A 15,395-nucleotide genomic window follows, 5' to 3' on the forward strand; every position below is an offset into this window, starting at 1 on the left:
TATGGAGATCAGCAAAATGCTATAAACAGAAGGCTTGCTGATAGCTTTGGCATTTTTATCGGAGCAACTGACAACATAAATGAAAGATACTCTGTTTTGTTAATCACACTGATGTGGGAATATTACATGTATTTTCAGTCCTTAGTTATGTTTAATTCATGCCAGAGCTTTACCCATCTTTGCTGTAATCAAGCTTTCCATGCAAGTCAATTGGGTATCTGAAATATACAAAATGAGGGCTCATCATAGCCTAAGTTGAAGTTAATGGAAAGATTTTAGCTTAGCTGAAACAGGTGTCTTGGGTTATTTCCAGCACTGCGGGGTGGGGCGTGGCAACTAAATTTGCTAATTCAACTTTATGAAGTTTATATCCTGAGCTCTATAATAGACAACCTCAGACTGAGCAACCGGCAAACGTCAGACCTGCAAGAAGTGTAAGTTATGGGAAGAAAAGAGGCACCCAGTTTTATAAAAGCAACTGGCAAGGTATCATTTTTCAAATAATAGGGAATTCCAGCGGTCAATGCCAAAAGAATGGAACCCAAACAGAACCCCTGGGAATCAAGAGGAAGGTGTCAGCATGCTGACAGAATTCTGGAGTTTGCAGAAGTACAAAATAAATATTTTAAATAACCCTATGATCAGTAGCTATGAAATGTTGCTGAACAAGAGCTCTCTGCTAAGGAAGCGAAGATACAAGGCGACATTTGTTGCAAGGCATTTGGTAAGGATTGGGCTGGTAGGGGATGCAATGCATGAAGCCTGGAGGCGTCAGGGTTGTGCTTTTGGTTTTGGCAAGGGAAAGTGGGCACCTCCATACCACAGAATGGAGAGATATGCGAGCAAAATTCTGGCCACACCTTGTCAAGTTTTTCTCACCAACAATGAGATCTAGGACTCAGCTATACAGCTGCAAATGAAACATTTTGAATGTGTTGTAATGTGCAATATACAATTGCGACACTAGATGGCAACTGTGACCTATAGCAAATTCAATGCATTTTTCAAAACGATTATAAAAAAAGTGTTTTTAACATGTGTGCAGATTCCACCCTAGAAACTTGAAGAAATTTCAGAGCGAAAAGTTAGATAATTGAGAATTGCCACCCCATTTTAGCCAAGACAGTTTCTATCCTGTTTCTACACTCAAGAGTTCCTAAAACGCTTGAGGTTAAATGTTTCATATAAAATATTTCTTTACAAATTTAAAATTTGGCCAACATATTCTATATTTTAATAGTTTTAAAACTCACATTTAAAATGTAATTCTCAAAACCCTTCTAAAACCAGTTCTCACATCTCACCAAATCATTTCAGCAAATGTGGAATGTTAACTATTAAAAATACTTGAAACTCAGGCTAATCAGCTCAGGCTTCCAAAATTCCCTTAATGACAGAGGAGGTGATTGAGTTTATGACAAAGCAGTGCATCTCCTCCCCTTGCAATAAGGTGTTTTTCATTCCTACCCTAGGGCAACAGCCTCAGATTTAATAAGACTTTGCAATCTGAAATGTCACAGAATGGCTACTATTCAGAAAGACAGAGAGAGAATATAAATGAAACATGAATCTCATTTTTAAAGACTTCCTGAAAAGGAAGCAAGACATTATCAAAAAGAAAGGTATGTCTCTATTACTCCCCCCCCCCCTTTTGCATAAAATATATAAAGGCCACAATCCTATCCTCATTTTCTTCCTTCTGAGAAGATTGCACTGTAAAAGTCATAGTAAGTTGAGAGTTGCTGAGGGGCCGTAGATGGGATTGATATAAACCAGTTCCTTCTCCAGTTCAATCTGTTTTGCTCTCCCACCCTGAATCTCAGGACTCTCCCCACTAATTAGTGCAGAATGGCAATTAGTGGGCAAGGTAAATTGCTACAGAGTCAGGGACATCCAACAAATATGAAGAGGTGGAATCCTACAGTGCTGAGCTCCTGCCCACCTCCCATCATCATATTAATGCAATTTGTCAAAAGTTGTTTGTTTATTTTGCAATTCATGCTTTGAAAGAACCCCTGGAGCTCTTCAATCAGCACATACTTGAGGGCATCCTAAGTTTTCTGTTCAGAGAGTGCTTAGAAGCAGCTCCTCTTCTTCGCAAAACCAGTGAGCAGGAAGCGGATGAAGAAGTGATTTCTCTCGCTCTCTGCCTCTTTCTCTCATATACTACTAGAATCAGGAGTTGTCCAATGAAGCGAAATGATGGGAGATTCAGGACCAAAAAAAAATACTTTTATCACAGAGAGAATATTCAGTAGGGACAAGGAGGGTGCTGTGGTCTAAACCACTGAGCCTCTTGAACTTGCCAATTGGAAAGTCAGCAGTTCGAATTCCCACGATGGAGTGAGCTTCCGTTGCTCTGTCCCAGCTCCTGCCAACCTAGCAGTTCGAAAGCACACCAGTGCAAGTAGATAAATAGGTACCACTGTGGAGGGAAGGTAAACGGTGTTTCTGTGTGCTCTGATTTCCCTCACGGTGTTCCGTTGCACCAGTAGCAATTTAGTCATGCTGGCCACATGACCCGCAAAACTGTCTGTGGACAAGCGCTGGGTCCCTCAGCCTGAAAGCGAGATGAGCGCCTTCTTGCCCAGAATAAAATTTAAGATATTAACTGATGCCAAGGAAAGAGGTGGATTTGCCCTGCCGGACTTTAAACTTTACTATGAATCAGCAGCTTTTTGCTGGCTGAAAGAATGGCTACTTCTTGAAAACACAGACATTTTGGATTTAGAAGGTTTTAACAATGTATTTGGATGGCATGCATACTTATGGTATGATAAGGTCAAAGCACACAAAGCATTTAAAAACCATATTGTCAGGAAAGCATTGTTTAATGTTTGGATAAGATATAAAGATTTATTGGAAAATAAAACCCCAAGGTGGCTGTCACCAATGGAAGCAAAAGCTCTGAAAAGGCTCAATATGGAGGTCAAATGGCCGACATACTGGGAAATTTTGGAACAAGAAGGAGATAAATTGAGATTGCAGAGTTTCGAAAAACTAAAAAACAAAGTGAGAGATTGGCTTCATTACTATCAGATAATGGAGGCATATAATTTGGATAAGAAAATAGGCTTCCAGCTGGAAAAGTCAAAATTGGAAACAGAACTGCTAGAACCCAAAACTAAGAATCTGTCAAGAATGTATAACTTGCTGTTGAAATGGAATACTCAGGATGAAACGGTGAAATCTGCTATGATTAAATGGGCACAAGATGTTGGACATAATATTATGTTTGCTGACTGGGAACAGTTATGGACCACAGGTATGAAGTTTACGGCATGTAATGCCTTAAGAGAGAATATTATGAAAATGATATACAGGTGGTACATGACCCCAGTCAAGCTTGCAAACATTTATCATTTGCCCGATAACAAATGTTGGAAATGTAAAGAAACTGAAGGTACATTCTTTCACCTTTGGTGGACGTGCCCAAAGATCAAGGCTTTCTGGGAAATGATATATAATGAACTGAAAAAGGTATTTAAATATACCTTTTTGAAGAAACCAGAGGCCTTTCTTCTGGGCATTGTCGGCCAGTTGGTGCCAAAGAAGGATAGAACCTTTTTTATGTATGCTACAACAGCAGCAAGAATACTCATCGCAAAGTATTGGAAGACACACGATCTACCCACTCTGGAAGAATGGCAGATGAATGTGATTGACTACATGGAACTGGCGGAAATGACGGGCAGAATTCGAGACCAGAGAGAAGAGTTGGTGAAAGAAGACTGGAAGAAATTTAAAGACTATTTACAGAAATATTATAAAATTAAGGAATTTTAGAAGGATGTTGGATAGAAACTAAGAGGTTTTTAGCTGTAATACTTTAAGAGATATGAAAAAAGGTTTGCAACTGGGTAATTTTAATGGTAAGGATTTGCTGAACTAACAAATTGAACTGGAATACAAAAAAGGGAGGTATGAGGAGGTCCGGGGAAATAAGTATAGGGAAGATAGGTTATGGAAAATTAATGTCTTTTTAACTGTTTATTTGGTATGTTTCTTTTTATTTTATTTTATTTTTTTTACTTTTTTTGGTTATATTTTTTTTTAAAAAAAACTTTATTCTTCTTCTTTTTGTATTCTGTATTTTTTGTATTTTTTGAAACTTTAATAAATATCATTTACAAAAAAAAAAAAGCGAGATGAGCGCCGCAACCCCATAGTCGTCTTTGACTGGACTTAACCGTCCAGGGGTTCTTTACCTTTACCTTTTACCTATTCAGTGGGATTTGCTTCCAGAAGCAACTTAATCTCTATTCATGTATTAATAGGGATGGACGGGCCCATTATGATCATTTCCATCCCAGTTCTACCTGGGGGCGAGACTAAGTCTGTCTCCTCCCATTTCTACATGGATTTCAATGGGAAAGGGTTAGACCTTTGATGCCCTATATGGCTACCAATTCCTGCCTTATGGTTTCTACCCACATTTGGTAAGTGGTGGTACGTAGTTCTATGACCTATCTCATAGTCATAGTTCTCCACCTGCCAACATCTTGCTCCCTGCCAGAATTTATTTATTTTTAAAACTGCATTTCAAAATTTCAAATATTGGGGCCAGGATCACTCAAGCATGACATTTGAATTTTCTAGATTTGGGCTTTTGATCTGGGGGTGGAGTGCCTGCCACAAAACGGCCATTAATATAGCCATGGTCCTGTGCACTTGACCACAAAGATAAATTGGCCAGTCAACAGACGGGAACTGGATGAGATCCCAGCTGGAGCAAACTCCCAGGTTCAATGGGACTGAGGATATGGGCCAGGCAGTGAGGAAACTGATACCATCAGGTATTTAAAAGAAATGTTTATCTCAAGTAGACAGCACGAGGGATTTGCTACACTTCTCAGCCTCAGAAATAGATCAGATTATTAGGACAGCTGCTCCCAGAATTGCACTCCCCGTTCCAAATGCCTCCTTCTACATTCCAGCTGGCCGCAAGGACATGGCCCTTTTGTAAGAATTGATTTGTCAGCTCAAGACGTTTGTGAGGGGCTTTACTTTATGTCTCAAGTACTCTCTCTCACACACACAAAGTAAGGGCGAGGGACAAATTTGATTCAGTTCTCATTTAAAGGCGAATTTGCCTATCTGATGCTTCTTAAGACCATGTGCAAACTTGAAGCACGGCCATCTTTCAAAATGTGCACTTCTCTGAATTTTGCAGTGAAGTTCTCCAACCAAGTAATGTGTGCTAAAAAAATGTATATTCTATGGGAAAGTGCTCATAAATAAATGTATTAGTGGAGATAACAGATAAAATGCATTATATTAGGGGGAAATACTTGCAAAAATATTTATATTAGGTAAAATTGCATTAAAAAGTGTGTATTGGGAATAAAATATGCACTAGAATGCTGGCAAGATACAGAGATGTGGAGAGCCAAAGTCTGCTCCAACTGTGGGAACTCTCCAACATGCCTGCTTTTCAAACTTTGCGCAGCTAACATGAAAAAGCAGATGCTTGGTGTGGCGTTTGCTCCTAGGTGGGTCATAAGGAAAGGGTTAAATGAGTGTGAAGTGATTGGCCCGTGGAAACAGAGGGCAGGAGTTAGAGTGAGAGTTGGAGTTGTGTGGAAGTCAGTTGAGAGTGGGGCGTTGGAGAAGGAAGAGGGAGGATAAGTCTGTGGGTTGGTCGAGTTGTGTGGTGAGAGAGTGAGAGGAACTGTTAGGTGGAGTCAGATAGTTAGATGGGATAATCAGTTTGAAGTTGTTAGGAACGAATAGGACAGTTAAGGAACTAAGATTAAGAAACTGACAAGAAAAATTAACTGAAACCATAAGCTTGTTCATGCCTATAAAATAAACTTGATTATTTGTTAATGTTAACAACTGTCTGGACTTAGTGTGTACCCGTGAGAAACAGGTTGGTGGCAGCGAAGAAAACAATCACAGTGGTGGCACAGGGTCAATAGACCGTCAAACGCCCTGGGACCCTGTGTGGTCGCCACACTTGGACTCACAAGAGATGCCCAAGCAGTCTGTGTTGTGTATTATCTACATATATACTCCTTCAACCCATTGCCACCTCATGAAAGTTCAGCTTACTCATGTTGCTTTCTGCCCTCCAGAGGGTACAAAGGCCACTTATTAATTTTAGTCAGTTACCAACACTGTTGCCATTCCTTTCCATCCATTCTCCAAACTGCTCTGGGAGAAAGGTCACCACACTTAATCTTGCTTAAAGGATGGGGACTTGAGAGAGGGAGAGAGGGACTTGTGCTGAGCCACTTGGAAAGTTCATGAATGAAACCGAATAAACCTCTGCTCTCTCTCTCATCTCTTAACAAGCAAAAGGGGAACCCTGAGAGGCACAGACTTCTTCCTTGCGCTCTTGTAGTGAAACAGAGGAGTTCTGGAGGCACATGTTGCTCATGCATCTCACTACATGCGAGATCTGAACATCTCCACTTCAGTATTACACAAAACCACTTTTTAAAGAGGCAAACAGCTAGAAATCCTGGCAATCACTTGAAATGGTACTTAATGAATTGCAAGTAAATTCCACCTTCAATATACTCACTTATTGTTCTTAGGAACCACCCACATATAATACATCTGCTTTAAGAAACAGTTGTACATATTTACACTGTGCACTTTCAGCTCCGACCTAACCATGTTTACTCCTGAGTAAACACAATTGATTTAAACTGGAATTACTTCAAAGCAAGCATAATTATAGGCTTACTTGCAGACGCCTGGTACTGTCCCCCAGAAGACCAGTGGTTAGCATGCTATGGTGGCTGGATGGTTGGCATCTCAAGGGTAAAGTAGCTGTCATCCTGTGCCTTCCTTGGTGAGTAATTACCCTACATTAAGAAAATCCATGGTGTCATCTGTCTCCTTGACCCAGTCTTCCCTGCCAAAGCAGTTTTGAAGTAATGCCCACTGTGTTTTTTCCCCCTGCTCTCCGTTCTGTAAGTTAAATGCTCCCAATTTGCTCCATTTGCAGGAATCGAATGTGTTTTCATGCCCAGTCACTTGTGTGATTTGATGCCAATCCTGCTCTGCTTTGCACCCACAATGCCAGGGCTCTTTTGATAAAGCCAGGTGCTTCTGCTGATACCCAGGTTTGCCAAGCTCAGGGTGCCTAAGTAAAGTTCAACAACCCTTTAATCGAGATACATATTTGGATCATGGATCCAGAAATTCCAAATCCATACAGACCTTCTGGTTAATCACGGGAGGCCCCCCTCCCTGGGATCATTTGAGATCCATTAGATGAGACCATAAGTATCACATGTTTCCCTCACAACAACAATTCACAACAGGCAGAGGTTGAAAAAGTCTGCTCTTCATTTTCAGGTGCTATGCTGTGGTTATTGCTTAATGTGTCATGCTTAATGACATCATCAGAGCCTGTCCCTGTGCCCCATGACATCACTGAGGTTTGTGGCCTAAAACCTCAGAGTCTGGGATACTCCTGACCTGACAATCCTATCCAGAAGTGCCCTCAGACTTTTTAGTTTGCTTTTAATGTGAAACTAGCATTTTAGCCTCCTCCTCTGTTTAGTTTTCTTCTTGTCTTTGTATGCTGGTGTTTGTAATAATTGGAATGATGTCCAAATACTCTGAGCAGACCCATCAAAATATACGGATTCAAGTACAAGGACTATTGATTCAATAGGCCTACTTTGAATAGAAAAGGTAAAAGGGAGAAACGTGCTAAGAGAAGGCACGCTTGGCAAATCCACACCGTGATCAACTCCTCCCAGAAACCTATGTCCTCACTGTGGAAGGACGTGTGGATCCAGAACTGGCCTCCACAGTCACCTACGGACTCACTGTTAAAACCGTGTTTATGGAAGACAGTCTTACTCGGCTATGAGTGATCACCAAAGAAGAAAGAAGAATACTTTGAATAGAACTAATGTTGGATATAAGCCTTGGGATTTGTGACAGGGGTAAGTAACTTCCAGCCCATGAGTCAAGTGCAGCCCTCTCTCCAAGTCAAACCCCTCACCAGCTGTACTCCACACCCTCAAGTGCTTTTGCTTGTTTGGAATGTTTCCTTGAACTTTCATAATGCTTCTTGTTTAAGGGGATTGAAAGATGAGCTGGCGCGGCCCGTAGAAACCTCTGACTTCCGCATAGCTGAAATGGAGCCTACTGCACAAGATAAGAGACACATTGGCTGGTTCCCTCCACCTGTGACCCCACTACCACTACTGGCATGCAATCCTGAGGTGGGAGGGAGTGTTTCTCTGAAGGGGAATGCAGCCCTTTTGCTGAAAAAGGTCCCCTATAACATTTTTATGGCGTGCCCTCCCTGGTATCAGTCCATGTAGGTCTTTAAATGTTTTAAATAATAAACAAGCACACATATCAATTACTGCTGAGATGCTCCCACAATTGTGAGGCCCAAGGAGATGATGATGATGCCTAGCTGTTGCCGTTGGCTACGGACTACCTGTGATGTCACAAAAGTACATGGCAGCTGAGTGGATATAAAGGTGGGCCTGTTCCTCTCCCCCAACAGAACACAGTGGGCAATAGCTCTGACATTCAGCACTGCCCAGTCTTCTTCCACCTGGAGGAGAAGTGGCAGGTGGATGCAGGCAGTCACCTGGCTGTGGGGTGCTGTGGGGTGACCATAAAGCAAGTCTACTTCCTGAGCGGGATCACAGCTTGAAGGCAGCTGCTATTCACAGTTGCAAGCTGACTGATGTCTAGCGATGGACCTAGCAAAAGCTGGCAGGTGTTGGCGGGTGGAAGCTGGTGGAGATCACATTGGGAACCAGTGGATGTTCCGAGGCTGAAGCAGGTTGGTGTTTGTGGATGTAAGCTGGTTGACATTCATATCTGGAAGCTGGTGGACAGAAACCGGTGGATATTTGTGGGTTAAAACTGGGGCACTGATGTAAATGAACGGAGAGTGAAAGATGAGTGAATATGTCCATTGGCATTCCTCACGGATGTTGGTTGGCATATGCTTGTGTGTATGAAAGGGAGGCTTCAAATGCAGGTAAGGCAAATGGTATGCGTAAATGTGGTATGTGATAGGGAACTGATGGACATTCATAAATAGATGAAACTCAAGTTGCCAGGCTGAAATTAGTGAAAATGCATGTTTTTCTAAATGCATCTATCTGTAGTTGTGATTCTTTTTCTTCAAAGACAGTGGAAATATCTGAATTTATGGTCTCTCTCTCTCTCTCACACACACACACACACACTGCATGAGTATATATGAAGGGGGAGCTGTAAATATTTTTAATAATAAACAAATTACTGTTGAGGTGCCTCCACAATTGTCAGGCCTAGGGAGGTTCTGCTGATGCCTCCCCAGTTGTTGCCATCAGCAACAGAATGCCTCTGATGTCACAAAAGGACATGGCAGTTGAGGGGAAAGCCAGTTATTAGTTTAAAGTGCTTTTATACTACTGTTTGACTGGTTTCGTGTTGAATTTTAAAAAACGGATTTTGTCACTGAGAATCCCCAACCCCTATCCAAAATAAACTTCATAGGCTCCCTAGGGTTTGAAAAGTTCTGTTTTAGTTGAAATATTTCTGCTGGGTCTAGTAAGGTGTCTATGATCAGTCAATGCATATTAATAAAAATAATTTATAAACAGCTTAATATAATAATAATAATAATAATAATAATAATAATAATAATAATAATAATTTATTTATACCCCGCCCATCTGGCTGAGTTTCCCCAGCCACTCTGGGCGGCTCCCAATCAAGTGTTAAAAACAGTACGGCATTACATATTAAAAACTTCCCTGAACAGGGCTGCCTTAAGATGTCTTCTGAATGTCAGGTAGTTGTTTATCTCTTTGACAGCTGATGGGCGGGTGTTCCACAGGGTGGGCGCCACTACCTAGAAGGCCCTCTGTTTGGTTCCCTGTAGCCTCACTTCTCGCAATGAGGGAACCGCCAGAAGGCCCTCAGCGCTGGATCTCAGTGTCCGGGCTGAACGATGGGGGTGGAGACGCTCCTTCAGGTATACAGGACCGAGGCCGTTTAGGGCTTTAAAGGTCAGCACCAACACTTTGAATCGTGCTCGGAGACGTACTGGGAGCCAATGCAGATCTCTCAGAACTGGTGTTATGTGGTCCCGGCAGCCACTCCCAGTCACCAGTCTAGCTGCCGCATTCTGGATTAATTGCAGTTTCCAGGCCACCTTCAAAGGTAGCCCCACGTAGAGCATGTTGCAGTAGTCCAAGCGGGAGATAACTAGAGCATGCGCCACTCTGGCGAGACAGTCCGCAGGCAAGTAGTGTCTTAGCCTGCGTACCAGGTGGAGCTGGTAGACAGCTGCCCTGGACACAGAGTTAACCTGCGCCTCCATGGACAGCTGTGAGTCCAAAATGACTCCCAGGCTGTGCACCTGGTTCTTCAGGGGCACAGTTACCCCATTCAGGACCATGGAAACCCACCCACCCACCCGCTCCCTGTCCCCCAGAAACAGTACTTCTGTCTTGTCAGGATTCAACCTCAATCTGTTAGCCGCCATCCATCCTCCAACTGCCTCCAGGCACTCACACAGGACCTTCACCGCCTTCACTGGTTCTGATTTAAAGGAGAGGTAGAGCTGGGTGTCATCTGCATACTGATGAACACCCAGTCCAAACCCCCTGATGATCTCTCCCAGCGGCTTCATATAGATATTAAAAAGCATGGGGGAGAGGACGGAACCCTGAGGCACCCCACAAGTGAGAGCCCAGGGGTCTGAACACTCATCCCCCACCACCACTTTCTGGACACGGCCCAGGAGAAAGGAGTGGAACCACCATATAACAGTGCCCCCAGCTCCCAGCGCCTCTAGACGGTCCAGAAGGATTCTATGGTCGATGATGTCAAAGGCCGCTGAGAGATCCAGCAGAACTAGGAAACAGCTCTCACCTTTTCCCTAGCCCGCCGGAGATTATCAACCAGCAACAAAAATTCAACACGAAACCAGTCAAACAGTAGAATAAAAGCACGTGAAATGAGGGCAGGATATATTGTCTTCCATCTCAGGTAGTGAAACATCTTGGACAGGTCCTGAATGCAACAAACTGGGATCAACATTTTCTGGATTCCTAGTAATAATGAGTTAATGAATGGGATCAATACTGAAGAAAAAGGCTGTTCAAAGTTTCCTTCCAGAAATAACAAACAAAAGTTTGAAACTTCCCCAAGCACTTCATTAATTAATGCTGGCTTTGCATAATTGTGTTGTGTAATCAGGAACTCTGTATATTTTCATTAATCTCTTCTCAGGGATCTTCAGTGCCCTGCTGAACTGCAGACCATTCTCACCAGGAGGAGCTGATGGTTCTGCACAAGTTTAAAACTTTATGCTTCAATTAAATACAGGGTGCACACAGCATCTGGAATCCCAGTTCCTCTGAGGAGAATGAAACACTTTCAAAGATTACCTGTCAGGATTTAACACTTTAAAAGACATCTGAAGGCAGCCTTGTTTAGGGAAGTTTTTAATATTTAATGCTGCATTGTTTTTAACACTTGATTGGAAGCTGCCCAGAGTGGCTGGGGAAACTCAGCCAGATGGGCGGGGTATAAATAAATTATTATTATTATTATTATTATTATTATTATTATACTGAACAAACTGACTCAGATTAAGATGTTTCTATTTTCAGGTAGGATTCAATCATATACCAGCAAATTCATCGTCTAACCTCCCCACAAAAAGATCAGTTAGAGACCCACACTTATAGAGCTACAGTTTCCAGGATTGCCTAGTGTTATGTATTGGGTTTAACACTTTTTATGTTACAAGGCGCGTTCTAACCAATCGTATAAGCACTGGTAGACGAACGTTCTAATGGCAAGTAAGCGCATGCACTTTCAACTGTCAACTGTTAGTTGATGCTGGGGCTTTTATTGAGTAGTCCTGTGAGTTCGGGTTTTGTTTTCCTATGAGTGAGCCATTGTCACTGACAATGTTGAATAAACGTAGTTGAGGAACTTATACTGCCTTGGGCTTCTGACTTTTCCCGAACATTTAACGGAGGACATAATTATTAAAGGAGTTAATACAACTGTGGTGTAGACAAAAGCCCTTAAAAACTACCATCTGTACTCAGACTTGCTGCTCTCAGACTACGACCCCACCTGTGAGATATATTTAAAGCAGCACCATCACACTTTACACAGTGATAGTGAAATAGAGTCATGTGGTGATTTCATGCTCTTTATTGCAGCTCGTGAAACAGTGAATGAATTTTCCTCCAAACCTCTGGCTTTATATACATTATTTACACAATGGGTCCCGTCTGATTGGCTGATTCTGCTTCCCTCCTGGAGTCCGATTGGGCTGCTACTGCAGGCCAATCAGTTGCTGCATTCTAGGATCCTACTGGCCTAATAGGCTGATTAACTTCCTCCTGGGGCCTGACTGGGCTGCATAACACCTGGTTTCTTCCAAAGCATCCTGGGAACTGTAGTTTGTTAAGAATGCTAAGTGCTGTTTCCCCTCATAAAGCTACAATATACGGAGTGGTTTAGGATCCAATTCCTCTTACAGAAAACCATGGTAATTGTAGCTCTTCAAAGGGAAATAAGGTTCTCCTAACCACACTTCCTGCCAACCTAGCAGTTCGAAAGCAAGTCAAAGTGCAAGTAGATAAATAGGTACCACTCCGGCGGGAAGGTAAACGGCGTTTCCGTGCAGTGCTCTGGTTCGCCAGAAGCGGCTTAGTCATGCTGGCCACATGACCCGGAAACTGTACACCAGCTCCCTCGGCCAATAAAGTGAGATGAGCACCGCAACCCCAGAGTCGGCCACGACTGGACCATAATGGACAGGGGTCCCTTTACTTTTTACAACACTTAACAAACTATAGTTGGTTAACTCTTAATGTGATACTTAACAAACGATAGTTCCCAGGATTCCTTCAGGCATAGCTGTCAACGTTTCCCTTTTCTTGGAAGGAATCCTATTCAGAATAAGGGAATTTCCCTTAAAAAAAGGAAAACGTTGACAGCTATGCCTTGAGGAAAGTGTGCTACTTTAAATGTAGCGTGCAGATGGGGCCTGACTCTTTCTATCCACTTATGAAAGGACAGTGACAGTATTGTGACGCGTTATCTAGAGCAGGCAGTTCCAAATGCAGGCACTGCCTTATACAAAATCCAGTTGGTTCCTCAACTTCAGTATTGTCTACACTTGGGAAGAGCTGTGGCTCAATGGCGGATCACCTGCTTTTCATGCAAAAGATCCCAGATTCAGTGCCCAGTGTCTCCAGGTAGGGCTGCAAGAGATCCCAATCAATATCCCAGATACTGCCAGTCATTTTAGACAATGCTGAACTCAATACACCAATGAAATGACTAAGTGTAAGGCAGGTTTCTATGTTCCAGTGTGCACTGACAAACAGGCGCTCTCCTGGGTTTCGGGAAGGAATCTTTCTCCGGCCTACCTGGTGATTCCAGGGACTGATTCTGGGACCTTCTATGCTCTCCACCACAAAGCCGCGCTCCTTCCCTGTATCAGCTTGACTCTGGACTCATGTGTAGATTACTAGATATTGAAGCTGCCCATTGATCAGAAAATGGGAGCCAGTTTTACAGCTGGCAGCCTGGACAGAATTGATCCAAAGGAGGTAAGTAGCCAATGGGACATGGTTGTATTTTAACCTGTACTGTATTTTAAATTGGTCCCCCCCCCCCATTATGTTTTTATTGTAATTTTACTGGTGTTAGCTGCCCTGAGTCTGGCTCTGGCCCGGGAGGGTGGGGTATAAATAATAAAAATTATTATTATTATAACTGTAGATTTGGTTATTGCTGCTTCCCTCTGTCCCTTCCTTCATTCTCTCTCTCTCTCTCTCTCTCTCTCTCTCTCTCTCTCTCTCTCTCTGGCTATTTTAGCCTAAGACTTCCCTCAACCACGTCTAATGATTTTCAAACCTCTTTTAATCTTACATTTATTGCCCTAACTATTACTTTTAATAGTCAATAACTTAAAATCCCTTCTCATAAGTCTTTCTGTAATATTTCATATCGTTCTCCTTACATAACTTCTTGTAGTCCTATAAGCATAGTAAGTTGAGTACAATTGTCTTTCAAATAACTCGCATATTTACTCCAATCTTTCAAGAATTTCTGGTCCCGCTGGTTTCGAATTCTTCCAGACATCTTGTCCAATTCTGCATAATCCATTAATTTCATCTGCCATTCCTCTTTTGTCGGTAATTCTTCTTGCTTCCATTTCTGTGCCAATAATACTCTTGCTGCAGTTGTCACATATAAAAACATTTTTTTATCTTGTCTATTAATATCAGTACCTACAATACCAAGTAGAAATGCTTCCCTGCTTGAAGATTTTGAATGACCAGGCTGGTGAACAGTTTCTACCAGTGATTGCTGTTCTTTGTCTTAATAGATCCAGTCAATACAAGCTCTCATACAGAGAGATTGCTGCTCTGGATTAGTCACAGCAGCCATTATATTCAGGGACTTTAGACTCTCGAGTGCTGGGAACTCATTTATGAGAATGTAATGGCTCTTGATAGAGCAATTCATCTAATGGTTTGGGTTCATCTTCTGTGGAAATACCGAACAAGCTTCTTTTTTGTTGAAATGCTTCTGTTTATGTGCAATATGTGATTCCGCTAAAGTATAAAAAGTGTTGCTTCTTTCTAGGGTTGTTTTGGCAGCTGTGGAACAAGTTTGCTGAAGGCACAAGTCCCATCATGGCCTGCTGTCCTTGCTGATCAGGGGCAGCGACTGGCTGTGCTCAGGGCATTTCTAATCAGGAACCCCATAGCACAGCAGATCCCACCCAGGTTTGCTACCACCACCAATCAGCTGATTGGTGCTGACAGCATGCCTTGCTTCCAAATGAGCAATTGGGAGACAAGCATGCGAGGTCTGATTTGGCCTACAGGCAGATGGTTCCTAACTCCTGGTATAGGAGCAGCGCCTGCACCAATTTTGACAACCCCACTTAAAGAAGGCAAGATCATGTACTAAAAGCTAAACAATTATGAAAATAGTTAGATGAGACTCAAGAGTATACACCACCAGCCAATATACCAAGCTTATTTTTACACACAATTTTATTCCCCACTTGGGTAGTCCCACTTTGGTAGTTCCTGTGTGGAGCTTTCTTCATTAAAGAAAAAAGCATGCTGATTTAGATTCCTGCAGTGCAATGCATCAGCCTCAAATCTCTGAAGTTCCAGACCATCAACCCAGGCAGGGGAGTTATTATTATGAAGAAGAAAGTCTGCTCCAGTTGTTTTATTGAATTGGAAACATAAGAAGAGGATTCCCTTTCTGTATCTGATAAGTCTGCTCTATTGCATAGTATTATTGGTGAACAATGACCATTGTGGGCTGGCAGAGAAACAAAAGCGTTCCTTCATGTCTGGCTTGCTGCAGGGAGCCAATTCTTTGTCTGCCTTTTATCAGGACAAAATTTTGACTTG

General features: G+C 42.4%; 1 long non-coding RNA gene across 1 annotated transcript; it reads right to left on the reverse strand.

The window, feature by feature from the left end:
- Positions 1–1,965: 1,965 nt before the first annotated feature.
- On the reverse strand, positions 1,966–7,316 carry LOC308480274. The gene is made up of 2 exons (XR_013987983.1): positions 6,695–7,316; positions 1,966–2,169 (listed from the first exon to the last, which is right to left on the reverse strand). It is a non-coding gene; the product is annotated as an uncharacterized lncRNA (long non-coding RNA).
- Positions 7,317–15,395: the final 8,079 nt, after the last annotated feature.

Source organism: Podarcis pityusensis (genome assembly GCF_964106645.2).
Source record: "Podarcis pityusensis genome assembly, chromosome: 6".
NCBI lineage: Eukaryota > Metazoa > Chordata > Lepidosauria > Squamata > Lacertidae > Podarcis > Podarcis pityusensis.